Raw genomic sequence first — 14597 nt, forward strand, 5'->3', positions numbered from 1 at the left:
AACCACAGATGGGAGAGAGAAAGTCAAATCACAGTTAGTTTTAGGGAGACTGAGGCATAGGTAAGAAGTTGCATTCTGATACACGGGGTAAGTTTGCACGGGCCATAGTCAAAAGCAAGGCCGAACGAGATAAGTTACCTTATTTGAAATTTAGGATGGATAAGATCTTGATTCAAAATGGCAATCTATGAAAGGGACTTACAATTTTTTTTTTCTAGAGAGAATACTTTCATTTATTTGCTCTGAATCCAATTATTTGCTTTAAACTGGATGTTTCATCACAGGCAAGGGGGACTGGAGAGAGTCCTGTCTCTAACTGAAGAGAAGGCAGGTCAAGCTTCTGTAATTCAGTGTCATGAGAAGTTAAGGGAAGAGTTTCTGCAAGGAGGTGACAACACTGTTCAGCCTTTCAGGAAGGGAACCAGTGAAAATGGAATGATTGTAGTTGATTTAAGGGGTAAAAGTTGAGAGGCAAAGGACAACTAAGGTTGAAAGGGCTTCTCTGAGTAGTCCTTTTGTTCATGGGTGAGACGTTGTCGCTGATGGGTTCAAGGGGAGTGGGAGGGCACGGGAGAGGTGGGAGAGATGATGGATTGCCAACGAACCTATGAAGAATGAGGCAAAGCAGCATGAAACCATTTGTTTGGGCTTTATAGATTTTCTAATAAAAACGTCAAGGTTTTTTCACACCATTTTGAAAATGTCATCAAATGCAAAACAGTTCTCCCTGTGTCAGTGACAAAGGCTGCATTTCCAATGGTAAATTCCAGCCCAAAATGCAATAACAAACTTTGTCAGGTTTTCCTCCAAATCAAACCAGGGGTCAGGTTTGGTCCAGGACCCTTCAGGGTGACCTTTGATCCTTCACGGGACCTGACCTCTCCCAACAGAATCCATAACTTTCCCCGAGGGTGAAGTATTTGGGGGAGTGAGCAAAGGTTAGCGTTAGCCCAGTGGAAATATCCCTAAAACTAGGGAGTACACTTCTGAGCCACGTCTGGGGACTGAAAAGCATATTTCTGAGTCTCTGACATAGGTTATTACTGAAGCGACTGTTAAAAAAAAATCTTTCAGTGAAATTTTCTTGCCTCTTCTCCCCCTGCCTCATCTCTCCCTTGTAATCTGACTGCCCCACTTCCTCAAAGTTATTATTATTATTTAAATCATGTGACAGCCTGGCTTCAAGACCTTCAATGGCTCCCCCCCTTTTTTTTTTTTGGTTTTCACTTTTATAGCATTTTTATTTAACCTAAGAAATCCAAAATATTATCGCAACATGTAACCCACATCAAAATGATGAATAGGATATCTTATATCCTTTCTTTATACTGAGCTTCAAAATCTAGTGTGTACTTCACAGTTACAGTGCATCTTAATTTAGAAGTTAAATTTAATCAGATATATTTAATTTGTATTTAGCTTTCATAAGATTTACAGTTCTAAGAGAAGATTCACTGAGCGGGTTGTTCAAATATACCTTAAAATTTTCCAATAACTGAATCAAATGTCGGTTTTCAGCACTGAATTTGCACTGGTTAAATTAAATCAAAATTTAAAAATCTCTTTCTTCTTACTGCAGAGTAGTATCCCACGGTAGACATAGATCATTACACCCTTTGCCTTTCAAATTAAGTGCAAATGCTTTTGACTGGCCTACTTCCTTTGCAGCCTTCTCTTCCAGTTTGTGGGCAGGTACCCTGTACTCTAGCCACTTCACACAGTCTTTCCTCATTCTCACTTCTTATCTCCAATGAGCTGTCATGCCCTCCATCTCGAGCATTTTCCCTTCATGCCACCTTTGCCTATTAAAATTCCGCCGTTCCTTCAAGATTTACCCGAGAAGCCGCTTCTTCCATAAAATCTTTCCTGATTTCCTCAAGAGTGATTTCTCCTGTCTTGAAATCCTTTAAGTCACGTTGGAACCTCCAATCAATCCACTCTAACGGGTATTCTCATCTACTCCCAAAGGTTTGTCCCCTTGAAGTGAAAGCACAAAAATGTGTGAAGCTGTGCCTCACACATTTTATAACCCCCTACGCCACCACCTGCAATTAAGCTTCGTTGTGTTGCCTCCTGTGGGCCATCACGATTGAGGAAGGATGGAAGCATTCAGTTCAGAGTGAGTTCTTTTTAGGTTCACTTCTACTGAGTGTATATGTTGAAAGGACCATATATGGGGCAGGGGAGGAAAGAAAAGAAAAAAAGAAGAGAGAACAGTTGAGTTCAGTACATTCGTCTAGTCTAGTGCATCAAGGCTGCTGCCTTTGGACTTTTGTGGGTGTCTTGTTTCTAGGCCCAGAAGCAGAGGCCAGGAATGGACTTGCATATATGCTGCTTTCCTTCTCTTGCTGAAGTTCTGATGTAAAATGTTAAAGGACCAAGAAGAAGGAGCAGTTTCTGAAGGGACTCTGTTGCCTTCATGGGGTTTCTTGTTGGGGGCTTGCTCTATAGAGTCTCACAGGGTCTCTACTAGGGTCCTGCTCCAAACAATTCCTCTTGGATCTTCTAAGGATGGGGGTTAGTAAACACTGGAGGGCGTTACTTCTGAGGATCAAGACAAACAGAGGAATTAAATTCTTTGACTTCTACAAAAAATACTCCTGTTCTGTCTGGAAGAGGCAGAGGTCAACTCAACAGGCTTGCTGCCTTCTGCTTCCCGGAGCCCCTGAAGTGTTGGTTTTCCTTTTAGTGATGCTCAGGAGAGAGTTTGCAGGAAGAAAGGAAGGAAGGCGGGAAGAAAACTTTGAGAAGCTTAATAAAGCAGCTCCCAGCTACAGAGCGGAGGAAGGAATTTGCAGGGTATGGGAAGCCACTGTAGGGATAACTGGCATGACTCAGTCTGTTAGATGGTTTAGTCCTAGATCTACCAGTGGCTTACTGTAGAATCTTGAGCAAGGCAACCTTGAGCTTGAGTTTTCCATATATAGATCAGACTGTTGCCTGTCATTTCTGATAACCTGGCCAAACATTATGACTGTTTCAGCTTCAAGCTGGAGAGAAATGCAGTCCCCTTCCTCCCTCCCTCCTTTATCTCCCTCCCTCCCTCCTTCCTTCCTTCCTTCCTTCCTTCCTTCCTTCCTTCCTTCCTTCCTTCCTTCCTTCCTTCCTTCCTTCCCCTTTCTTCCTCCCAACAGATATTTATCAGGTACATGCCCTGTGCCAGGAGGATCTAGGCGTGAGCAGAACAGTGGAAGTCCCTCACTTCATACATATGCTAGCAACAGCCAGACAAGGAAATATACATAATATGGGCTAGTGATAAATGCTCCAAAGGGAGATAAAGGTGGGTGAGGGGACAGAGAGCAACAGAGAGCTGTGTGAGGCAGAGCAATCTATCTAAGGCAGCTTCCTCTGAGGGGGTGGCACTGGAGTAGAGACACCTGGATGGAAATACGGGTGTCACCGGGGGAACCTCCGCGGTATCTGCAGAGAGAAGAGTTGAATCAGGCAAATGTGCCAGCTGCATGACCCTGGGCGAGATAATAACTTCTGTGAACCTCCCTTTGCCTGGTTTAAAATAAAACTAACACCTACTTGACAAAGTGCTTGTGTAGATTAAATGCAATAAAGCATGTGGAGGCTTGGCAAGCGGTGGAGGCTGGACGCGGGTGGGTGTTAGCCGTGATCTGGGTGCCCCGGGTGCAGTCTGGGCCAACAGACTGGGTGCTCCTCCTACTTCTCCCCAGGACGCTGCAGCCCCCCAGACTCTCTGGGTGTCTTTCTCATTCAGTGAAAGCGGGCAACAACGCTTGTCCCCTCCTCAAAGGAAGGCCAAAGGGCAGGCAGGGGGGCAAATGGGATCATGCTTCGAGCCAGCTCTTCCAAGGCTCGGAGGTCCAGTGCGAGGCTTGCCCCCCGCAACACCCCCCCCCAGCCCCCAGCCCAGCGGAGGGGGCGCCTGGGGGGCACAGCCTCCTGCACTAGGACGGGTCCTTTAAAAACGTGGGCTTAGCCGGAGCCAGAGACAGATTTGCTCGCGCAAGAGAGGGCTGGGACGAGAGCCAGCCCCAGGGTGGAGGCTCAGCAGAAGGGCGGCTCGGCTGACCACCAGGAAGCAACAAAGCGGCAACACAAACAGGAAGCAGGACCGCTGGTGACAGGATGGGGCCCTGCGAGGGCCGGGAGGAGCCGGTGCGCGGGACTGGGGGGGCACCCTGGGCTGGAGGGTGGCCTGGTGCGGGGCGGGGTGAGACTCACCGGCCGGGCCAATCCCCCTTTCATTCGCTTAAAAAACAAAACAAAACAAAACAGCACAGAAAGAACCTATTTCAGCCTCTTTTGTGCCCCCCCTTCCTTCTTGCCTCCATCCACGGCCACGGCCACCTGGTAATTAGCGAACTAGCACCTCAGCGCGGGGCCTGCTATCACCCTGCGCTGCTTCCAGAGTCCCCGGAAAGCCGGGCCTGCCTTATTGTTTAGGAAACTGCCGGGAAGGGCATCTAACACATGATTGACTCCCAATGAGAACAGGATCTGCATCTAAAATAATATGAGTAAATTGCAGATTGATTCATGGGACAAAGCACCCAGCAGCCCAAACTCCATTCCTCCTTGCGGGTTCCATCTCCTATCTCCTGTCAGTCTCAAAATTGATAGAACAGCCTGGAGCCATTGAACAGAGTTATGTCTGCAATCACCTTTCTAATTCTTGCATATAGGTGCCAATATGTCAAGAGGACCCAGGCAAGGGGACAACAGGGTGGCTTTATTTAGCATTATGACAAGCAAACACTTGAATACCAAGGGGCTCATGAGCCTTCCAGCAGCAGGAGAAGAAAAAAAAAATTAAAAAGCTCCTGCATGGGTTGCGTGCCTCGTGCTCTAGTGGCCCTGTACGGTGCAAAAAAGGAGATTACCAACAAAAGGTTATTCAGCCGTTCCCCGAATAAACCCAAAGGTACCAAGTATGGACAGAGCAGATGTCAGGAGACTGAGCCCTATTTTGGAAAACTGCCGAGATATTTAGAAATCGCGCTTTCTTATTAACCCAAGCATAATGCTGGAAGTCCTTTAAAATAAAACTTCCCAGATGCCACCTGCATCTGACATGGCAGTAGGATGAATGCCAGTGCGTCCACTGATACTGGAAACCCTCTTAAGAAACAGCCTCGAGTGATTGTTCCGGCACAAACAAATCACAAACTAATTTATGTATTCCTGCAGCTGCACCCCAGCCGAGGCAGGAGTCGGACCAATTCACAGTTGACTAGTGCTGTCTCATTCTTTGCAGATTTTGGCATTTAACTGTAATTAAGATTTATTGTTCACTAGCTTGCAGGTCAGGGCAAGCATGACAATATGGGTAACTTTTCTGTTTACTAGTAAAATGTCTGGTAGGAGGAAGCCTCAAACCTTCCAAGCAGAACTTGACAGAAATAAATAGCACCTCTTCACTCCAGGATCAGCGCATTACCGATTTTAATCAGACGCGAGAGTTCTCTTTAAGGGAGGGCAGGGAGGAATCGGAAAGAGCTAGTGAACTGTGCTGTTGCTCTTGCACCAGAAGGGTACGGGCCAGAAGCCAAATCAATTATTGCTGATCTTCTGGATTTGGGGACGGGATTGTCAGCTCGGTGTGGGAGGGACTGAGACCTTGATGCCGACAAAGGTTCTGCAGAGACTGGGACCTGTGGGTCTCCATGGCCCCTCCTTGCAACAGAGAGGAGAATCATCGCTCATCTGTCCCCACTCTCAAGGATGCCCTTGGACCAAATCAGATGGCCGGAGGAGGAGGGAGGCAGGGTTCAGCAGTCAGCGGCCACTCACCTTTTACAGTCTGTCTGCTGAGGTCCTGTGCAGGTGACCCACGACACAGTGGGTGTGAATGAACAAACGCTCTGCAAGCAGACAGATGAAGAAGGGCATCTCATCCCACTGGTTTATTAGAAGGCAGAAATGCTGAAGCATAATGTCCTTCAGTTTTCCAGCATCTATAATTTATTATATATTATTGTTTGTCCTCCTTGGAGTATTTTTGTCAGAGCCTTTATAAAATAAGAAAACATTACTCACATGGCCCAGAGATCTGGACCCTGGGTTTATTCTGTTTCTCTTGTTCCCTTTCAAAGCAGGGGTGGGGGTGGTGGGGAAGGGGGGGTGGTAGGGAAGGAAAAAAAAAAAAACCCTTGCTCTTCACTTCATTGTTGACTACAGAATAACATTTATATGATATTGTGAAAATATCTCTGTATCTCACTCTAAACTGCATATCATTCAAAGTGTGGCTTACAAAAATCCATACCACACTTTAGGAAAAAAATTGAAAATAAGTGAGTGAGAAAACTGTGTGATTCCTGGCATTCTCCCATTCATGTTGTCTATTGATGCTGGAGCTACCGGTTCTTAGAAGTTGAAGAGGGTCGGGTTCTGTTTTGAAGTGATCCAGTCCTTCCCCAGTTGCCTTAAATTGAGCACATTTGTTTTCCTCTTTGTTGGAAAAAAGATCTCAAGATTCTAAAAAGTATAAGGGAGCTTTTGTTTTGACATTAAGAGAAAGCTATAAAAGCAAGAGTCTTTCCCAAAGGTACAAGGGGGAAAATGGGTGCGAAATTAATTTTAATGGTGGATAGAGACAAAAAAATCTAAAAAAGGATTTAAAAGAAAACTTCTCACCTATTTTACCAACTGGAGGTGTTTTATAGTCCTAGATACCAGATTTTTAGTCTTGGGGGATCCAGTTCAATTAAAATGATGCTGAATCACAAAAGAGGAAAATATAATTGAGGGAAGAAGGATTCTAATATTTAGATTCAGTTGTTAAGGACATTTTTAACTACTTAAAAAAAAAAAAGCCATTCTTCCGTTCCACTAAACTCACAATCACTCGTTTAATTATCAGAGCTTGCCAGTTTAAGGCAGCATTGCTCTGTCCCAAGGACACTGGAGCCAGGCCCAGAAAGGTCGAAGTAAGTCTCACGGGGAGCACACTTGACCCTAACGTGAGCCCGGTTTACCAAGCCACAGAACTTTGATCCTTGGTGATGCTGTGCAAGGTGATCTCTGGAGAATGTAAACAGCCCCTCGACAGCTTCTCGCCTTGCTGATCCAAGCAGAGCACATTTATAAACTCAGCCTCAGCCATTGCGGATGCAGACAGGCATAGGAAAGGAAAACTGCAACCATTTAGTGGCCAGGACATCACCGAGCCCACTGCTGTTCAGTACAGACAATGGGAGGAGGAGAGAGGGAGCGTGCAGTGGCTCAGAACAGGTGGGAAGCTGGAGGAGAATCACTTTGCTCTCAGCTGGGGAGGGCTTTGTGGAGGAAGCAGGATCTCAGAGGCTGGTAGAATGATTGCAGGAGACAGCTTGCGGAGATGGGATGGGGCAGGGTTCCAGGCACAGGGCCTCCTGCCCAGGAACGAAGGAAACCTTGAAGGAGGGAATATGGTGCTTAGTTGAAGGGGCAGTGGGAAAAAATCCAAGGAAGGAAGAGGAGGAATGGGCCATGTAGTAGCAGGGCTGCTCGGATGCCCAGGATGTCTGACATCCTCTTCCACTTGAACGCAATCACTGTTTCCCCATCCTTGCTGAAAACGTTGTTGCTGTTACAGTCTTTGGCATTTGAGCTTTAGTTTTTAGAATAATATTGTGCCCACGTCAGTCCCCGCATTCTTAATGGAGTGTTAAAAAATGAGAGATGATTCATCAAAGACTGCCCGGAATATAGATAAAATGGATCAAAACACCGAAAATGGAAAATAATGCCATGGTTTGCAAAGTTTTAAAATGTGTTTCTTAAATTAGAGAAGACGGGACCGCAGGGTAACGATTATTTCCTGAGATAGTAAGAATTGGGAATTTCCTTCTACGAGGAGGAGGGTAAACAACAGTTTCTTTTCTTTTCTTTTTTTTTTAAGATTTTATTTTATTTATTCATGATAGACATAGAGAGAGAGAGAGAGAGAGAGAGAGGCAGAGACACAGGCAGAGGGAGAAGCAGGCTCCATGCAGGGAGCCTGACGCAGGACTCGATCCCAGGACTCCAGGATCACGCCCTGGGCCAAAGGTAGGAGCTGAACTGCTGAGCCACCCAGGGATCCCCAACAGTTTTCGATCTATAAGGAAGAAACAGGGAGCTGTCAGAGATTTCAGGTGCTTTAAATAGATATTGCTGAATTATCCTTTATTTTTATTTTATTTTATTTTTTTAATAAAAAATATTATTTATTTGTTTATTTATGAGAGACTCACGGAGAGGCAGAGACATAGGCAGAGGGAAAAGCAGGCTCCCCATGGGCAGCCTGATAATGGGACTGGATTCCGGGACCCCAGAATCGTGCCCTGAGCCGAAGGCAGACACTCAACTATTGAGCTACCCAGCTGGTTCTGCTGAATTATCCTTTAGAAATGGTGTAGGGGTATTTATGCCTACCGATAGCCTGTGTGGGACTGGCTAGTCCCCAAAGCTCTTCTCAGAAATAGAAGTTATCAGTCTTATGATATCAGAGGCCAAGAACTGGTATCTCATTTCATCTTGACCTTCCCTGACTGTGAGGAGGAGAGCTTATCTAAATCCAAATCCCCATCTAAATGGAAATGTATGCCTCTATTATCCTACTGTGACCACTTGCATCTCTTCTATGAATTGCCTGTTCAAACTCTTTGCCCATTTTTCTATTGGGGTCTTTGTCATTTATTATTTTGCAGAAGTCCTTTGTATATTAGGGATATACTGTTAGCACACTGCACATGAGGGATGTACCACTGGTATACTGTATATTAGGGATATGCTGTTCACACACTGCACACTAGGGATGTACCGTTAGTATACTGCACATTAGGGATATACAGTTTGTACCCTGCACATTAGAGATAGACCATTAGTATACTGCACATTAGGGACATACCACTGGTACACTGTATTTTAGGGATTCACCACCAGTGCAAAAGAGTGCTCACTCTATTGTACCCTGGCTACCTTTCAGTAGAACTAATTTTCTTAACATGCCAATTTAACAGTCTAAAAGGGGATTTTGATATTTTTGCTTGCATTTATTTACTTAATGATGAGTCTGAAAATGTTTTTAATATTTTTTATTGCAAATTCATATTTCTCTTGCAAATATCCCCTTGCCTATTTTTGGAAGGAGGTGCCCATCATGTTTTGCTTACTGGTTTATAGGACTTCTTTATAGGATAGAAACCCAAGAAATCTAACTTATGGCAAATAATTTATCATACAAACTTTAGGCTCTTTAGGTATCCAGGCTTTATCAGTGAACTTTTCTGCTTGGTTTACAAGAGAACTTTGGCTCTATAGGTGAGATGGGATGGGGAGACGGTGTGTGTTTCAACTCTGGCTTATATTCTCCTTAAATTTGGAAATCAAATATAATTCACCATCCTGAGGATTAATTTCCTTTTGAAGAACACCCTGTCTGATCTATACAAGAATAGTATTTCCTCTTGTAATATGGCTTTGACCATGTACCATTTAACATAGTAACGCTGGACTTACTGTATTAAAGGTGCGTTTGCTTGACTTTATTACCTTTGAGCTGATGAATTAAAATGCCTCTGCTTTCTCTCTTGTCTAAGGGGGCTGGGAGCGAGGGTGAGGTGGGTGGGGAGTAGGGTCCAGCAAATAGAGCAGAATAGCAAGGTGTAAGAAGGGCAGGGAGCAGACTGGAACCTGGGTACTGCCACCTTGCTCCCTTCATCTCTGCTTCTCACTGACTTCTGACTTCATTTTATTCTCTCCTTTGGTAGATTGGCTTTCTTCACAGGGCAGAAAACATTTTGCACTTTGAGCGCCTGGAGCATGGCTGACTCAGTTCTCTTTTAACTGCTTCCTACAGAAGCAGGTTGGTCCAGGTTGCCAGATAAAATATGGGATGCCCGAACACGTAAGAATTTCAGAGAAATAATTCATTATTTTTAAGTTATAAGTATCTCCCCAAAGTTTTGTGAGATATACTTACACAAACTCAAATTTAACTGGACATCCTAAATTTTTATTTGTTAGGTTTGGCAACCCTAGTCAGGAAGGAGCCCTCTTTTAGGCCAGTTGGCCCAGAGCCAGGGAACTGGGAATCTGTCCACCCCCACATCAGTTAGTGGTAGCCTGTGGGCTAGATCGTGTCCTCACCGCTGCTCACTTGCTGATGGGTGGGGGTGCGGGTGGTTACTAGGCTGAGCAGACAACTCTGAGAGTGTTCACCATACTTGCTTATTTAGATTAGCTGTTCCTCTGCCTGGAATGGGCTTTCTGCTGGATCTCTCCCCTGGTGCTGAGCACCTGATCACGTCCCCGACTCCCCAGCACAGTGCTCTATGATTCACGGTCTCTGGTCCTTTGTGCTGTGATATAACCTCCATGAGGTCAGGGGCTTCTCCAGTACGTTCCGACAGTTTATTAAGGGTCTATCTAGCATGCCTTAGGTCCTAGCAGTACCTGGTTGGAAAGAGTACAGCCCCAAATCCCTCTGTTACCTGGTTTTCCTTTCACATCTGTCCCTCAGGCAACAATCCTACAGGAGATCCAGCACTATTCTCTGGAGGCTGCCTCTCAGCACTCAAACGTGCTGGGGACACGTGTGCTGGTCCTTCCTCCTCCAGGGTTTCAGCCCACTCAAGCATGTGTTTCCCTTTGCGCCTTCCATCCCAGCCCGCCCAGTTACCACCAAGCCTTGCATGTATGCAGGGTCTCAGCCCTGGGTGTGGGTAGCTTGTCAAGGTGATCCCACCAGCAAAGGGAGACCATGTTGGGGCAGAGGCAGCGGACAGGGTACCGGTGAAGGCTGCAGGAGATCCAAATGAGCTCATCCAGGGAAGCTGCACCCAGGACACCCTGGGATGGCTAGTTAACAGATGGTTCCAGAAGGACAAAGGTTTCTTGGCCCTCCCCTTCCATGCTCCCCCTCTTCCCCTGTGTTCTCCTCCTCTTTTCTCCGCTTGTCCAGGATTTGCTCTCCTTTTCTTTCCTCCTATTTCAAGAGCACTCTCGGTACAATGGACACCCTACCTACTTTGTTCTTTTCTTTTTTTTTTTTTCATTTTATCATTTTAACAACCCTACAGTATCAGCAATTTGTATTTAAAAAAATGGAAACATTAGGAAATGAAAAACCTTAAGGAAACCCAGCCAGAGAGTGATGGAGATGGGCTTTTAACCCAGATCTTCTGACTGCAGAGTGTGCAGTTGTAAGCACCACGTTATACTGCCACGTAGCCCTCTGCAGATGAAATTTCAGGCTGCCTGGTAGGTATACGGATGGGCGGGCAGGCAGATAGGCAGGGGAGGTGTGACTGCGCGGATGCGCTTCCAACTTTACCCGTGACCAGACTGGGTACCGGCTGTCTCCCTTCCCCTCTCCATCGGTGCCCGCCCCACACTGCCCACCGCATCCCTGCATCACCTGCCTTCATTCTGCCTCTTTGTTTTCCATGCATTACACTGTTAGGTTAGCTTCTCCTCCCCACATCGAGGGAGGCATTATTACTTTGCAAACAAAACATGTCCCGCTTGCCCTGGAAGATGGGTTGTCTGGAGAGATTTCCTGCAGACTGCTGTGCTCATCCTGGCTCAGGGTTCTTGTAAACTGCAGTCACAGAGGGTGGCACTTCCTGCCGGAGAGAAACCTTGTCCTCTCCCTGACCTCTGTCTTATTATCCCTTGTCGTCCATCTTGGGATGCTTCTCCCGTTTGCACGAAGGCCTTGTCCTGCCAGCCTCCGGATGCCTCAGGCAGAGAGCAAACCACATCATTCGGAAGTAGCAGGGGACAGACGGACGTTGCAAAGTGGGATACGTCCCTGCCTCAGTCCTCACTGGCCCTTTGGCCGACGCACCTGCTGACCCTTCCCCAGAACCAGCCCAGGCCAAGGCTTGCACTGAGCTCCAGTGTGGTCAGTTATGTCAACAAATAAATAAAGGTGAAAAGAGCAGGGGTTCCTTCCTGGCCCCTTTCTAGAACCTTCCTTAAATGACATAATTCTAATCCCCAGCTGCAGCTGAGAATGTGTTTCAAGGGCGCTGCTTCAGACAATGCCTGCCACAGTCGCTCCTTCTTCAGCTCCAAACTGTATTTTGCCTCTGGCCTGGGAATCTCCCTCTCTGTCTCTCTGTCTCTCTCTCTGTCTCTCGCTAGGCCCCTCAGTCACTCTCTTTCCAGGTTTTAAAAGGGGAAGAGATTGGGAAGCAAATCCAAACCCTGATTTTTGAGTGGGGAGAAGCCTTTCACATGAAGAAAGAACATACATTAATAGCTTGGAAAACAATGGTAATATTTAATTAACCTTTTGAAATGGCTGATCTGCAAATCTGCACGTGTCAGCTCATCTTCAGAACAGAGGGACCGTGTGTGCCGATGCCAAAATCAACATGCTGGGTCCGTGCATTTCTTCCGTGGGGATTTCACAGGGGGGAAAAAGCAAGACCCGTTTCCCCCCCTCCTCCTCCCCCCAACAAAATCAGTTGTTTTACTTTAAAAATTCATGTGATCCAGCTGCCCTCGTCAGGGTTGGATGTAGCCTGTTGTGCTACACATCTGAGAACCCCAAGTTGAAGCTTGGCTCCTTTCCCTGTCACTATAGAGCAGACAGGCTGTGGGCCTCCTGGGGGCCCGAGGGTCAGTTCCGATGACAGCAAGAATCAGCTCGATGCTCTTGGAGCTCTCCCAACACAGCGCATGTCCACAGGACAAAGGGAATCAGACTCATCTGCAAGTGTCAACTCTCTGGCTTTTTTCATGATTTTATTTTTTTTTCCTTTAAAGGTGGTGTGCTCTCTTCATGTGAGAAGTCGTGTCATCCAGGGAGCGCTGGGGTTGGCTCATTAAAATATCACCTGGTTAAAGTAAATCAATGTTGATAGAATTGTTGAAGGTATTCCCCCTCGTGGAGCTGGTTTGTCCTGCCGATCAACTGGTTACTCCCATCGCGGGCTGAATGGAAACCCCTCCTTTCTGCTCGGCATCCCATACCTGCATTAATGAGCAAGGCTCCCGCAATGTAATCAGAAGCCTGGGTTGAGGGGTGGTGACTAATACGTTTCATTTCCTTTTATCAACAGCAGTAGTGCAAAAGAATTAGAGAGGGCAGTATTTGCTTTTTGGGACTTCCAAAAATGAAAGGGTGTGAGCATGGAGCAAATGAATATGGAATAGTTGATTCGTACCCGTAAACTGTACAGACGCATCAATGAAACAGTAAGATGCATTCTGAAATGTTAAGAAAAATTGCCGAAACTTGTAAAAAGCTTTTTGTTGTTGCTTTTGTGTGTTTCGAAGCATCAGAGAAAAGGGTTTGGGGCTTTTAACAAATGTGGCAAATCTGCCAAGCTTTGGGTCAGGAAGACTCAAGGCATCTGGAGACTTGATCAAGGCCAGAAGATGCACAGTTGATCAAATAAAGCAATTATTTGATTGCTAAGCTCTCCATTTTCCTGATTGGACGAAATGTGTCCTCTTGGCACAATCGGGTACAAAGATTCCAAAAATGATCTTATCTTTGTCATTCTGGCAAGATCAAAAGATGTGGGGATTAAGAAATTAGGCTCGAATGTGTGAGCTCTTTCGTGAGATGGCCAGGACAGTGCCCTTCCAGAAGAAGTGGCTCATCATTGAGGACCATATCCCTCAGGAAGAAGCCTAAGCACCCAACTCGCCCAAAGACAAAAGCATCAAAGACAATGACCCAAAAAGTGTGATACATATCAAATCCACCAGTGGCAATTGCCAGGTTGACAGCCAAGGTTTTCTCAGTTCCAAAAAGCATGGAAGGTTTCCTGGAGGTAAAAAGAAAATTTACGGTTTGGTTGTGAGCCTACACCTGGAGACCACTCGCTACACTCCAACCACCTTCTCAGCACATTAAATGCCTTATCTCCCTTCCCTCTTTTAATCCTTACAACAAACCTGTGAGGTGTTTACTAGCGTTAGCCCCATTTTACAGGTGAAGAATCCGAGGCACAGAGAGGTTAAGTAACTTGCCAAGGTCACACAGGATATACTGACTCTGTGTAATAATTGAAGAGTTGAGGAGGAAGGTATCAGTTATATCCAATGATTTGTATTTTGTTTTAATGCGTTTTCTGTTTTATTCTGTCTTTGTTGTGTTTAGTAACTGACCTTGACTGTTCAACCTGACTTTCATGGCATGTAGTAGCGTTGAGAGCTTCCAGTGCCAGGCTCTCCTGAGAAGCTAACCCTGACCCCTTCATCCACTCCAGGATGCATGGGTCTTTACTCTGTGAGAAGAGAGACAGAGCAGATCTTAGATTTTGGGGGGAGAGCATAGCCATCCTGAACACACTCAGGACTGAAGTCAGGCAGATTGAGAAAAGAGAGCAATGGGAGAGGAGAAACTCTGCATGTGTGTACAGCATTCTCATCCCCTCTCTGCTTTCCCCCTGGAAAAATATAGCCCAGTTTCAGGAAGGAATAGAAAAGGAAGGAGAAAGGCAAAGTGTTAGAAAGATGAAGATGGCTTCCCTACTGGGCTGCCACCCTCCCTGTGCCCTGCTTCTCCGGACATGAGAGCAACATCCAGACTCCTGAGAGCATCAGACCGCAGAGCCGGGAAGGACCTCGATATATGGCCTGTTCGAAGTAGCCTGATTTCTGGCCTGGGCATGTTTAAACCACCCAGAGCTAAT

The sequence above is a fragment of the Canis lupus genome, chromosome 29 (assembly GCF_003254725.2).
Source record: "Canis lupus dingo isolate Sandy chromosome 29, ASM325472v2, whole genome shotgun sequence".
NCBI lineage: Eukaryota > Metazoa > Chordata > Mammalia > Carnivora > Canidae > Canis > Canis lupus.